Source organism: Schistocerca serialis, chromosome 2, assembly GCF_023864345.2.
Source record: "Schistocerca serialis cubense isolate TAMUIC-IGC-003099 chromosome 2, iqSchSeri2.2, whole genome shotgun sequence".
NCBI lineage: Eukaryota > Metazoa > Arthropoda > Insecta > Orthoptera > Acrididae > Schistocerca > Schistocerca serialis.
Genome location: NC_064639.1, coordinates 92003628 through 92017528, shown reverse-complemented (window position 1 = coordinate 92017528; position 13901 = coordinate 92003628).

Below are 13901 nucleotides of genomic sequence, written 5' to 3'. Positions count from 1 at the left end.
ACGTCTGTAGCAGCACAGCGGTTTTGTTCCTGGAATCATCGTTTGGGGAGTCATTTCACATCATGGCTGGCAGTGACTGAAGGAATTGTGACGGCACAACGGTACTCCTCACACCTCCTGTGTTGTCTTAGACTGAGGTGACAAAAGTTACGGTATAACGAGATGCACGTATATAGATGACGGTAGTATCGCGTACACAAGGTACAAAAGGACAGCCGCGCGGGATTAGCCGAGCGGTCAAAGGCGCTGCAGTCGTGGACTGTGCGGCTAGTCCCGGCGGAGGTTCGAGTCCTCCCTCGGGTATGGGTGTGTATGTTTGTCCTTAGGATAATTTAGGTTAAGTCGTGTGTAAACTTAGAGACTGATGACCTTAGCAGTTGTCCCATCAGATTTCACACACATTTGAACATTTCTTTATAAAAGGACAGTGTATTGGTGGCGCTGTCATTTGTACCCAGGTAATACATGTGAAAAGCTATATCCGACGTGAATATGGCCGCACGACGGGAAATAACACACTTGCACTGCGGAATGGTTGTTAAAGCTAGATGCATGGGACATTTCATTTCGAAAATCGTTAAGAAATTCAGTGCTCAGTAATTTCAAAAATCAATGTTGTACGTACGATAGGCGTTTCAGTTACGACAGTATGGGCTGTAGCAGCAGACGAACGATGCGAATGCCTTTGTTAACAGCACGATCTCGCCTGTACTGCCTCTCCTGTGATCGTGACCATATCGTTTGGACCATAGATGACTGGAAAACAGCGTTCTGGTCATATGAGTCCAGATTTCAGTTAGTAAGAGCTTATGGTTGGGTTTGAGTGTGACGCAAATCCCATGAATCCATGGACCCAAGATGTCACCAAGGCACTAAGCAAGTTGATGGTGGCTCCATAATGATATGGGCTGAGTTTCCATGAAACAGAATGGATCCGGTGGATGTTTGGGTACTTGGAGACCATTTGCAGCCATTCATGAACTTCATGTTCACAAGCAACGATGGAATTTTTATGGATGACAATGCAACCTGTGACCGGCCCACGTTTGTTCGTAGATGATTTGAAGAACACTTTAGACAATTTGAGCAAATGGTTTGGCAACCCAGACGGTCCAACATGAATTCCGTAGAACATATATGGGGCGTAATACAGAGGTCAGTTCGTGTACAAAATCGTGCACCGGCAACACTTTTTGAACTAGGGACGTCTATAGAGGCAACATGGCTCAATATTTCTGCAGGGAACTCCCAACGACTTGTTGAGTCCATGCCATGTAGAGTCCCTGCGTATCAGTGGGCAAAAGGAGGTGCGACACGTATTAGGAGGTACCCCATAGCTTCTGTCACCTCAGTGTATGTTACCAGTCATGTGACAGCGTTTAAGATATTTTGTTACATAATAAGCCACTGGAATAGTTGAATGGTGCTCTCACTATGAATGTACCAATGATGGCTCTAACTCTCACTGTTCTTAACTGTGGTATCGTGATTCCTCAACTATAATTCCTTAACAATACTCGAATGACTATCTCCACAATAGCTACCGTTTTGTCAAAATAAATCAAAACTGAACTATTTACTGAGCTGTGTATATGAACTTCTCCCGTCTACCTTGCAAACAAAGAGTACTTCAATTCTCGTGCACACTCTCAATCACCAATACATGTACGAACTTACTATAATGTTTACTTAAGTCGGTAGAATAGATTGTGTTTCAACTTAAGCAAAGTCAGTGAGTATTAATGCCGTTGGTGTACATTTTCCTACGTGGAGTTAGGGACGTATGATTTATTCTGAATTTATAAAAAATATTTGTGAACAAACTGGGTGCTAATAATTGTGAGTGAGATAACACTCTAGTGTGAGACAGCTATAATAAAATTGCTGCTGTTGTTTGCCTTGCCCCTAATACAATGTCTGAACCAAAGCAGTGACACATTCACTAGTGGATATTAACGTAGCGCTTGTCCACCATTTGCATTTAATACGGCTTGAACTGTGCTGTGGAGAGTTTCACTGAGGTGCCTGAATGTCTGAGGAGGAACAGGAGCACATTCTTCAACAAGAACCAAACCATAGGTGGTACCGATGTTGGATGCTCGGGTCTGGAGCGAAGTCGTCGTTCTAACTCACTCCAAATGTGTTCCATTGGAGTCAGATCGGAACTGTTGTTAGGCCAGTCAATTTCAGGAATGTTACTGTCCACAGACTATTGCTTCACAGCTGCCCCTTTATTTCAGGATGTTCTGCCATGCTGACATAAAAGTCCATCGTCTCCGGACTGTAAGTGGTACATTATGCTGTAAAATGTGTTCCTTTCCTTCCCCATTTACCGTTTTCTTAAGCGCAATAAGTGGCTACACTCTAACTACGAAAAGATCACGATACTTCCTCCGTAGCTCACTGTAGCACGTCAGCTGCGCTGCGCATATAACGTTCCATAGGCATTAGCGAAACTAAAACCACAGTCACTCCAAATCACTCCTTTGCAGTCATCCACTGTTCAGTGACGTCGCTCTTTACAGCACATCAAGCATCACGTAGCGCTGACTGAAGAAATTTGTGACTTATGAGGCGCAACCCAGTCGTTTTACGCTATTCATTTTATCTCCCCCCTCTGTCGTTGATTTAATCGGATCTTCTTCGACCACCCTCCGAAGTACTCGACGGTCACTGTCCATCAGTACACGATGTGTGCCTGGTCTTGTTTTACCTTTAGATGTCCCTTCGCGTTTCTACTTCACGATCACGTTGTGAACTGCCGCCTTGCACATCATGAGGGAGGTTGAAATGTCCCTCTTGGGTGGGATGTCACTCACGTGACATCCAATGGCTGGTTCACATTCCAGGTCACTGAGCACAACGGAAGCAGCTATTCAGCAGTTACTCCTTTTCTGCTGACAACACAATATAGTGGCAAGTCCGCCTCAAGGATATCTAGTGCTCGACTCTGTATTACATTCGCATGTCCGGCTAATTCTGATCATACAGTGCATTGATTCCTAAGCTGGAGGTAATTACCCCCTGAGGGGTAAAATGAAATTTTCTGAGGGGTAAAAACGAGATGATTCGATTCTTTTCAAAAGATCTTTTCAAAAGATCATTACTATTACAACAGTTTTGTAAGACTCTAATATTGACTACATAATTTATCGATAATTACTTTTTCTCAGTTAGTACCATTCAGTCGGCCGCTGTGACCGAGCGGTTCTAGGCGCTTCAGTCCGGAACCGCACTGTTGCTACGGTCGCAGGTTCGAATCCTGCCTCGGGCATGAATGTGTGTGATGTCGTTAGGTTATTTAGGATTAAGTAGTTCTGAGTCTAGTGGACTGATGACCTCAGATGTTAAGTTCCATACTGCTTAGAGCCATTTGAACCATTTAGTGCCATTCATGCGGTAGCCGTTACAGTTTTCTCACATAGTCCATCCACTACACACATACGTTGAGCTTTGTCCCGTGCATCACTGATGATGAAAGTGAGACATATACGTAACAAATGCTAAATATCTCGAGACTATATCTTCCCTAAGATTAAGACAGATCATAACGACTGGGAGAGCGGTGTGCTGACCCCACGCCCCTCCTATCCGCATCCTCCACTCAGAATGACACGGCGGTCGGATGGTCCCGGTAGGCCACTCGTGTCCTGACGACGGAGTACCTGCATTAGTCCAGAAATTACTTCATTATTCGCTTGGATACAAATAAATGAATTGACAGCATGACACTGCAGTAACTACGTAAGGGCCACTACAATGCTGTACGCAGCATTATTATTATTATTATTATTATTATTATTATTATTATTAGAGTGACTCGATACAAAGCATTAGGAATGTGAAGTCGTCCAATTTCTGCCAGTTTAGAAGTAAGGAGTGCAGCAGTGAAGTGATTTACGAACAGTACGTATAGTGCACAAATCTGAACTTGTCTGATTTAAAAATGGGTTGCAGTGTGCAGATTAAGCAAGAGCTGCAATGGAAAAGAATAATACACGGGAAGCAAGTTCTGTAACAAGTGTTTACCCTCATCGTGGATCGTTAGCTTTCCTTTCTGAGAACGAGTTGCGTAAGCACTTGCGATGCACCACGTATTCCTTCGTCATTCATTCTGACACACACACACACACACACACACACACACACACACAAGCACACACACAAACTAAATATCATTGATCCTTCATCATTTAAAAAGTAAAAGTGTTCCAAGAAAAGTCTTACATTTTGCAGTTTAGATACGTGCTGAAGTTCTACATCTACATCTACATCCGTACTCCGCAAGCCACCTGACGGTGTGTGGCGGAGGGTACCCTGAGTACCTCTATCGGTTCTCCCTTCTATTCCAGTCTCGTATTGTTCGTGGAGAGAGGGATTGTCGGTAAGCTTCTGTGTGGGCTCTAATCTCTCTGATTTTATCCTCATGGTCTCTTCGCGAGATATACGTAGGAGGGAGAAATATATTGCTTGACTCTTCGGTGAAGGTATGTTCTCGAAACTTTAACAAAAGCCCGTACCGAGCTACTGAGCGTCTCTCCTGCAGAGTCTTCCACTGGAGTTTATCCATCATCTCCGTAACGCTTTCGCGATTACTAAATGATCCTGTAACGAAGGGAGCTGCTCTCCGTTGGATCTTCTCTATCTCTTCTATCAACCCTATCTGGTACGGATCCCACACTGCTGAGCAGTATTCAAGCAGTGGGCGAACAAGCGTACTGTAACCTACTTCTTTTGTTTTCGGATTGCGTTTCCTTAGGATTCTCCCAATGAATCTCAGTCTGGCATCTGCTTTACCGACGATCAACTTTATATGATCATTCCATTTTAAATCACTCCTAATGCGTACTCCCAGATAATTTATGGAATTAACTGCTTCCAGTTGCTGACCTGCTATTTTGTAGCTAAATGATAAGGGATCTATCTTTCTATGTATTCGCAGCACATTACACTTGTCTACATTGAGATTCAATTGCCATTCCCTGCACCATGCGTCAATTCGCTGCAGATCCTCCTGCATTTCAGTACAATTTTCCATTGTTACAACCTCTCGATACACCAGAGCATCATCTGCAAAAAACCTCAGTGAACTTCCGATGTCATCCACAAGGTCATTTATGTATATTGTGAATAGCAACGGTCCTATGACACCCCCCTGCGGCACACCTGAAATCGCTCTTACTTCGGAAGACTTCTCTCCATTGAGAATGACATGCTGCGTTCTGTTATCTAGGAACTCCTCAATCCAATCACACAATTGGTCTGATAGTCCATATGCTCTTACTTTGTTCATTAAACGACTGTGGGGAACTGTATCGAAAGCCTTGCGGAAGTCAAGAAACACGGCATCTACCTGAGAACCCGCGTCTATGGCCCTCTGACTCTCGTGGACGAATAGCACGAGCTGGGTTTCACACGACCGTCTTTTTCGAAACCCATGCTGATTCCTACAGAGTAAATTTCTTGTCTCCAGAAAAGTCATTATACTCGAACATAATACGTGTTCCAAAATTCTACAACTGATCGACGTTAGAGATATAGGTCTATAGTTCTGTACATCTGTTCGACGTCCCTTCTTGAAAACGGGGATGACCTGTGCCCTTTTCCAATCCTTTGGAATGCTACGCTCTTCTAGAGACCTACGGCACACCGCTGCAAGAAGGGGGGCAAGTTCCTTCGCGTACTCTGTGTAAAATCGAACTGGTATCCCATCAGGTCCAGCGGCCTTTCCTCTTTTGAGCGATTTTAATTGTTTCTCTATCGCTCTGTCGTCTATTTCGATATCTACCATTTTGTCATCTGTGCGAAAATCTAGAGAAGGAACTACAGTGCAGTCTTCCTCTGTGAAACAGCTTTGGAAAAAGACATTTAGTATTTCGGCCTTTAGTCTGTCATCCTCTGTTTCAGTACCATTTTGGTCACAGAGTGTCTGGACATTTTGTTTTGATCCACCTACCGCTTTGACATAAGACCAAAATTTCTTAGGATTTTCTACCAAGTCAGCACATAGAACTTTACTTTCGAATTCATTGAACGCCTCTCGCATAGCCCTCCTCACACTACATTTCGCTTCACGAAATTTTTGTTTGTCTGCAAGGCTTTGGCTATATGTTTGATGTGAAGCTCCCTTTGCTTCCGCAGCAGTTTTCTAACTCGGTCGTTGTACCACGGTGGCTCTTTTCCATCTCTTACGATCTTGCTTGGCACATACTCATCTAACGCATATTGTACGATGGTTTTGAACTTTGTCCACTGATCCTCAACGCTATCTGTACTTGGGACAAAACTTTTGTGTTGAGCCGTCAGGTACTCTGTAATCTGCTTTTTGTCACTTTTGCTAAACAGAAAAATCTTCCTACCTTTTCTAATATTTCTATTTACGGCTGAAATCATCGATGCCGTAACCGCTTTATGATCGCTGATTCCCTGTTCTGCGTTAACTGTTTCAAATAGTTCGGGTCTGTTTGTCACCGGAAGGTCTAATATGTTATCGCCACGAGTCGGTTCTCTGTTTAACTGCTCAAGATAGTTTTCAGATAAAGCACTTAAAAAAATTTCACTGGGTTCTTTGTCCCTGCCACCCGTTATGAACGTTTGAGTCTCCCAGTCTATATCCGGCAAATTAAAATCTCCACCCAGAACTATAACATGGTGGGGAAATCTACTAGAAATATTTTCCAAATTATCCTTCAGGTGCTCAGCCACAACAGCTGCTGAGCCAGGGGGCCGATAGAGACATCCAATTACCATGTCTGAGCCTGCTTTAACCGTGACCTTCATGATAATGTGGGCGAGAGTGGCAGCAAATGGCAGGAGGGAGGGGGGTGAGAGGGCGGGGTTACTAGCTACTTTCTGATTGCACTCAGGGATAATGGTCTAAGAAAGTTTGGGAACCACTGATATAGCGTATATAGACTCAATTTCACAGTGGAAATAATCTCCAGACAATGTTAGAGGAACCGGAGAGTTGTATTGAAAGAGTTAATACTGGTCAATCTGGACGACAACAGTTTTTTCTTCCTTGAGTTGAACAGTAATGCAAAATATCCAACGGCGAATTTTGCTGTAACTCGTAAATATTTTTCATTGTTGGTAACTGATTACTACATCAAAGCTTTACGCCTCGAAATGTGATAATTAATTGAGTTGAAAAAAAGTCTTCATAGAACTGCAGTGCCGTATGACAAGGAATCAACTGTTACTTTATTTCATTGAAAACCAACTAAATTTCGTACATTGCGCTGTTGATTCTCCGCTGCCTGTGCTCGAACGAAAAAACTCTCTGGACTCCTGGTCTACAGTTGGATAGCACTGTCTATAAATGCGACAATGAGTGGTCACATAATTAAATAAATAAACTGAAATGTTAAATAGTCAAAAATACAGTTCCCTCGCATTGTCTTGCTACCAAAACTCCAACACAACTCTCTGGACGAGAGTTTTATGTTTCATTAGCCGTTTTATTTGTAAGTAGACACAGTTTTAAGTCAACAGTGGACACATGCGTAGTAATGTATTTGATAACATGACTTATTGATTCACAATAAATCATTGCTTGTTCGTCACAAAAAGTAATTTTGACAGTCTCTACATCATTCAAAGTCTGCTTCACTAGTACAAAGATCACCATATAGTCATTTTCCTTTGTATTCTCCACTGTCGCTACAGTTCACTGACTCTGTTCTCCCATCGACCAAAACAAATTGCAGTTAACTTCTCCATCCACAATCAGTGCTATTGTTCTACTTGTGTCTCTTTGGCACACATCGGTCACTCCTAGTTCTTTTGATGTCTTGAAATCTTCGTTCCTCTGTCACCTTCTGCGTGATCTTTTTGATAAATCTTCGGTCTTTTGTTCTTCGATGTTCTGTTCTTCTGCCTTCTCTCCTCCGTTTTCTCCCACGCCAGGCCCTCTCCACCGTCGAAAACTTCAAAACCGTGATGTCTCTTCATGAAATTTAATGGTTCATTCCAACAAACATGATACCACCCATCTCTAGCCACTTCATCCAGCTAGTAGCTAAATTACAAGAACTGATTCCCACTCTCTCAATACTTCAGGTCTGCTTCCCACTCATTACTGTCCAATCTTTACCATAAGGAAATTACATCTCTTCCACAAAAACACACTCTACTTCCCATTAATAAACTGTAAGGGCCTCCCTGTCTATCTATTCCCCACTAGCTCTCACCTTCAGCTGTCGCTTCCTGCTTGACAGAATCATACAAATCAGGTTTACCCACCAGCCAAAGCAATTCCCACTACATTGGTATTAAATATGTTACATAAAACATAACATTACATGCATCACCATACACAACATAGGATCGATTTACATTTATTCACATTTTCTCCAGATTTATGATGATATATACATAAAAAAATCGATGATGTACAAATTCCAATCAACGAATAATGAATTTATCATTCTGAGACGTGATCTCTGTCTTCAGATGTTCGAATAACCGTGCTCACTTATACGTGACTGGAAGCCACGCCCCTTCATTCATTCACCGCCCTTCGCTGCACTGAGCAGTCTCTCTGCCTATTTCTCTCTGTCTCTCTCTCTCTCTCTCTCTCTCACACACACACACACACACACATACACACACGCACACACATACACACACACACACACACACAGTACACAAACTTCCCAGTTCCATACTGAAGCCTGGTTCTCGCAACAATCAGCAGCGTTTCGAGTTAATTCGACCGTTACTTTTGCGATGTTGGCCTCTAATCTCACTAGATTACTCACACATTCATACGTAGACATTGCTACACTGAATCATTATGTAGCCATCGTAGTCGTATAGAACAAAATAACAGCACAACATAGTAAACGTACGCTTACGTGTGGCAGTTATTTCATGATATTTACGCCACAAAGAAATCGTTACTAATGTGTGCAGCGAAGAATTTGCGTCAGAGATATATACAGGGTGATTCATCTGCGCCTACCGCTGTCGTTTTATGCAGTCCGCAGTGTTGTAGCTGAGTTTCATACACCAATGGGTTCAAATGGCTCTGAGCACTATGGGACTCAACATCTGAGGTCATCAGTCCCGTAGAACTTAGAACTATTTAAACTTAACTAACCTAAGGACATCACACACATCCATGCCCGAGGCAGGATTCGAACCTGCGACCGTAGCGGTTGCGCGGTTCCAGACTGAAGCGCCTAGAACCGCTCAGCCACACTGGCCGGCTACACCAATGGCGAGATTTTCGTATTGTCACCCTCACAACGAGCAAAATATTAGTTCTGTAGAAAAAGATAAATGAGACCTTTTCGTAGGAAAAAGTCCGTACTTTTCGAGTTATTTAAGAAAGATGTATCAAAATGGCCAAACGCACTCCCACACCCAGAGCCCACAGGTCAGGATTTCTAGGATGTTATTCATGGCACTTCCTCCTACCACTGTAAAAATGCGACTGCACTTATTATTCCATATTCGACCTGTTATGGTATTCATTGGCTTTCCTTATTACGTCACCGGCTTAGTCGAGTACACATAAATTGTAAAATTGACTTTTGTGTATATTTTAGGTAATAATTTGGTGATTTTAAACAGTATAAAACAATCAATTACATCGTTTTATTAGTCATGTCTTCTGACTATGAAACTACTGTGCTTTTACGGGCTAAGTTTAGATCGAAATGTCACTGTAATTATTTTTGACTTGTAAATAATAGATTTCAGTTATCAGTCGTCCTCTGGAATTTTTGTTGGCAGATTTAGATTTCAGCTATAAACTAGCCATTCTCAATGCACTATCATTTTTGGTCAATGCATGTAATGCCTGTTGGGCGGGCTTTGTCCACAGTTCATTGAATTAGTATTCAATGAACTGTGGACAAAGCCACGGACTACTCATGCTGTTTGTGCAAATTTTCATACGTGGAATTAGCAATGCTTCACAGGCTCTAAATTTGTAACAACTGTAATGAAGAATCTGTGTGTTGCGGAATTGAAGATAACCATATGACTTGTCACATCGACGAGCTCGGTCCAAAATTCGAATAGTCCAGTTTAAAATGATATACAAACAAAGCCCCCTCCCCACCCTACTGAAATCATAGTTCACTTGCATGATTAACCAATTTCCCCTACCACTGGTACCCAAAGTTTAAAACTGTGTACTCTTTAAACATAGCTCAGGATAGGTACAGTTGTGCCTTTATTTAAACAAATGCCACACCAGAAGGGCCTCTTCAACACTGCTGCTGACTGGGCTGGGATAGAGCCAGGGCCACCTCACCTCAGCTACTCCCTGAACTGCTTTACACTCCTCAACCACCCCTACATAGCCGTAGACCTCAGGCACCATGTCCCATCTTTAGAATCCAATACTCTACATGTACTATGTTGAAAACTGATGGAAATTCAAAATTGAAGATGAAAAGTCAAGCACAGTTGCTCTCCATCTCAGCTCGGCCTCCCTCACTGCACTGCCTCCACCACACCCACAGACCATATGCATTCTTTCCCAGGTTTAGAATGCACAAACCCACATGCACTATTTTTAAAATGGTAGTAAATTCAAAAAACTTCCTGACTCATCCACTGATCCAGTTGCCCTAAGCTCAAAGTAACTGTTCTGAGAGACAAAATTACTACTGTCGTTTGTGTAATTGTGTGTGTCAAGTGTTGTCTTCGATTAACGTATTAATGCAGAGTCATTATTCGTCTAATCTCCAAACAAAGTTGTACTATTAAAGTAACATGAATGTTTAATTGAACTATTCAACACTTCTCCTCAAAGATAAAACGGTTTTATTACTTGAACGAACCATTTCAGCAAAATTTCCATCTGCGAGTGATAGCCTGTGTTTATCTTTAAACCATATGATATTTGAAATGATTTAATTATTTAATTAACTGAGTTGGAAATAATCTTCATTGGACTGTAACGTCCTGTGATTCCGAATGAGCTGCCAGTTTATTTCGGTGAAAACTACTGAAGTTTCATACCTCATGTGTCTCTGCTCACTGCAGATAAATTCTCTGAGCGGCAGCTGTGCCAATGGATAGTTCTGTCTGTCAGTGTGTCGACGAGCCCTCTCATACTTAAATGAATTGCCTGAAATGTTCAATAACTCAAATTATAGTTTCCTTGCACCTAGAAACATTGTTAAACCATTTAAGATTGGGCCTATAAATGGGGTTGGAGGTTTCTTTATAAGTATACACACTTTTGAGTGCAACAGTGGATGCACATATGAATGTGTTTGATGGCCTAACAACTACTTATTCAAGCTAAATCTGTGCATGGGTCTCACTATAACTAGTTTTGAGAATCTCTACACCGTTTCAGGTTTGTTTCCGGTAGCAAAATGATATCTGTCACTTCCCTTTGTGATGTGATGTCAGAGAAGTTCCCTGGCTCTGTCCCCCTCTCGACAAGATGTACGACGTTAACTTGGGAAAGTTGCTTGATAACCACCGTCTTTGAGAAGGAAAATGACAAAACAGCAACCTGAGGCAATATCAACGAAATTATTCACAAAGAAATTGCAAAATTACTCCCAGGAAACAAGATAACAGAAGAAGGTCCCACAAGTAACATAAAGACTGAATTAAATACAAATCATGCAATAACTGTAAGAGCTGACAGTGGCAATACAACTGTTGTAATGGACAGAGCAACTTTTCCAAACCAACAACACATCAGAAATATCTAAAAATCCAAAAGCCAGCATACAGAAAGAGATTATATACATTTCAAATGACAAACTTCTTACTCACCTTTCAGGAAGCAAGAAACGTTGTATCAATGAACCGACAAGTACCTTGCTTTAGATGACAACCAGAGATACAAATAAATGGGGCTTGTTTCAGGCCTATAGCGAATTGTAGAAATAGCCCAGCATTCAAACTCAACAAAAAGCTCTTCAGAATTCTTAAAGAAATAGACACATTCAATAATAGCAATAATAATAATAGTATAACACTTAGAAACACAATATGTCGAAAACAAAAGTTCGTTATGGAGTCACATTTGACTCATTTGACATACAAGACGGTTATTCCTCTGTAGCAATACACCCAACATTACAGATAGTTAATGCCAACCTACAAAACACAAAAAATCTCTCCCACTCACATCACTGAACTAACGGTGTTGTTAAAATCCACAATCCCACATAACTGCTTTAAATTCAGCCATAAACTCTAAAAACAGGCGACGTATCAGTAGGAACATGTAGTTCTAAAATTCCAACCAGAAATTCCTTAAAAACATCACCTACTACTACAGATATGAAGATGATACTGTCATTTTAATCAATGGCACGAAAGATGATACCAACTGGTTCCAGTTCTTCAACAACTCACGTGGAAATACAATGTTCACTGCTGAACACCAGGCAGTTGACTGTATAAATGTTTTAGACCTTACCATTAGAATAAAGAACAATAGCCAACAACTTCAAATTTGCTAGAAACATACCATAATCTGCAGCTCCTTCTATCACCCCACAGCCCACACACTTCGGTAGATGATCAACAAAATTTTCCAATTCCCGCACTCTGAAGATAAATATATAAACCAGAGATTGAATAATAAAATGAACAGTCATTACAAATGGCTGTAACAACTCCATAGCAGACACCCTAAAGCACTCAATAATGGCAAAACAATCACTTCACAAACACCAACAGAAAATATACTCTTCCATACAGTATGATTTCTGGGTATCATTTCATACTAGATTGAAAATGGCCTCAAACGAAAAGGCATAAACATGTGCGTTACTACCAACAGCAAGTTTGGGCAAAAGTAACCTCTATGCAGCAACATAGAAATGCACCTCACCACAAAAATTTGTACAAAACTGAATGTTTGGACTATGACAGTTAGACCAGGCAGCTAAATCATTAGAGATTAGATTCAAAGAACGCAGGCAGTGCAAAAACACGGAAAATATCACGCATCAGCAAAAGCCATTCACCTGCTTGAAACAAAACACAATGCCAACAAGGTAAGTATCAGGATCCTACACATCCAACAAACGCAAAAATTAGACATCTTTGAAACAAATAAAATACACAAACACCAAATAAAGCAATCATAGTTTATCTTGAATGACAAAAATGACAGCATTTACAATAGTATCATCTTTGTTTTTAGCAGTAGTCTACATTTTAAAATGTACAATACACACACGTCAATGAACTCACTGTCATCCATATCCTACTTCCTGCACAGAGCGCCCTTAATTTTGTCAAATGGATGGAAGTCGTAAGGTGCGAGAGCTGGACTGTAAGGCGGACGAGGGGTCACAGTCCAATGAAGTTTTAAAAGCTTCTTTTGTGTCCGCAGACTTCTGCAAGGCCTTCCGTTGTCATAGAGAAGGAGAAGTTCATTTGCGTGGTTATGTCAAAGAACACGTTGAAGACGTTTCTTCAGTTTCTAGAGGGTAGGTTTGGACGACCTAGCTGCAATGAAGACAGCCGCCTCGTCGAACGACCTGCTGTGTTTTCCTTCACTGTCGCGTCTGCACAGACTTACACTACGCGTGGCGCCACCACCTATCAGAACTTCATGAAACTCTAGGGGCGGCAGCGGGAATACTGCACGATGTCGCACAATCAGTTCCGAATTTTGAAACTAAAGCTGGCTGAGGAAAAAAACGTGTTGTATTACTTACTGAAATCCCCCGTATAATATGAATAATTCTTTGCTCTGAAAGACTTTGGCTCTCCTTCAGTCACCTCGTTCACTCTCTGAATATGAACTCTTTCTCAGTCTATCTCTCAATATCTCCCTCTATCTAGCCCTCTCTCTCTCTCTCTCTCTCTCTCTCTCTCTCTCTCTCTCTCTCTCTCTAATCATAATTTCCATAAATTAATTTGGTTATGAAAGATAACTCGACTAATTCACAAGAGTAATA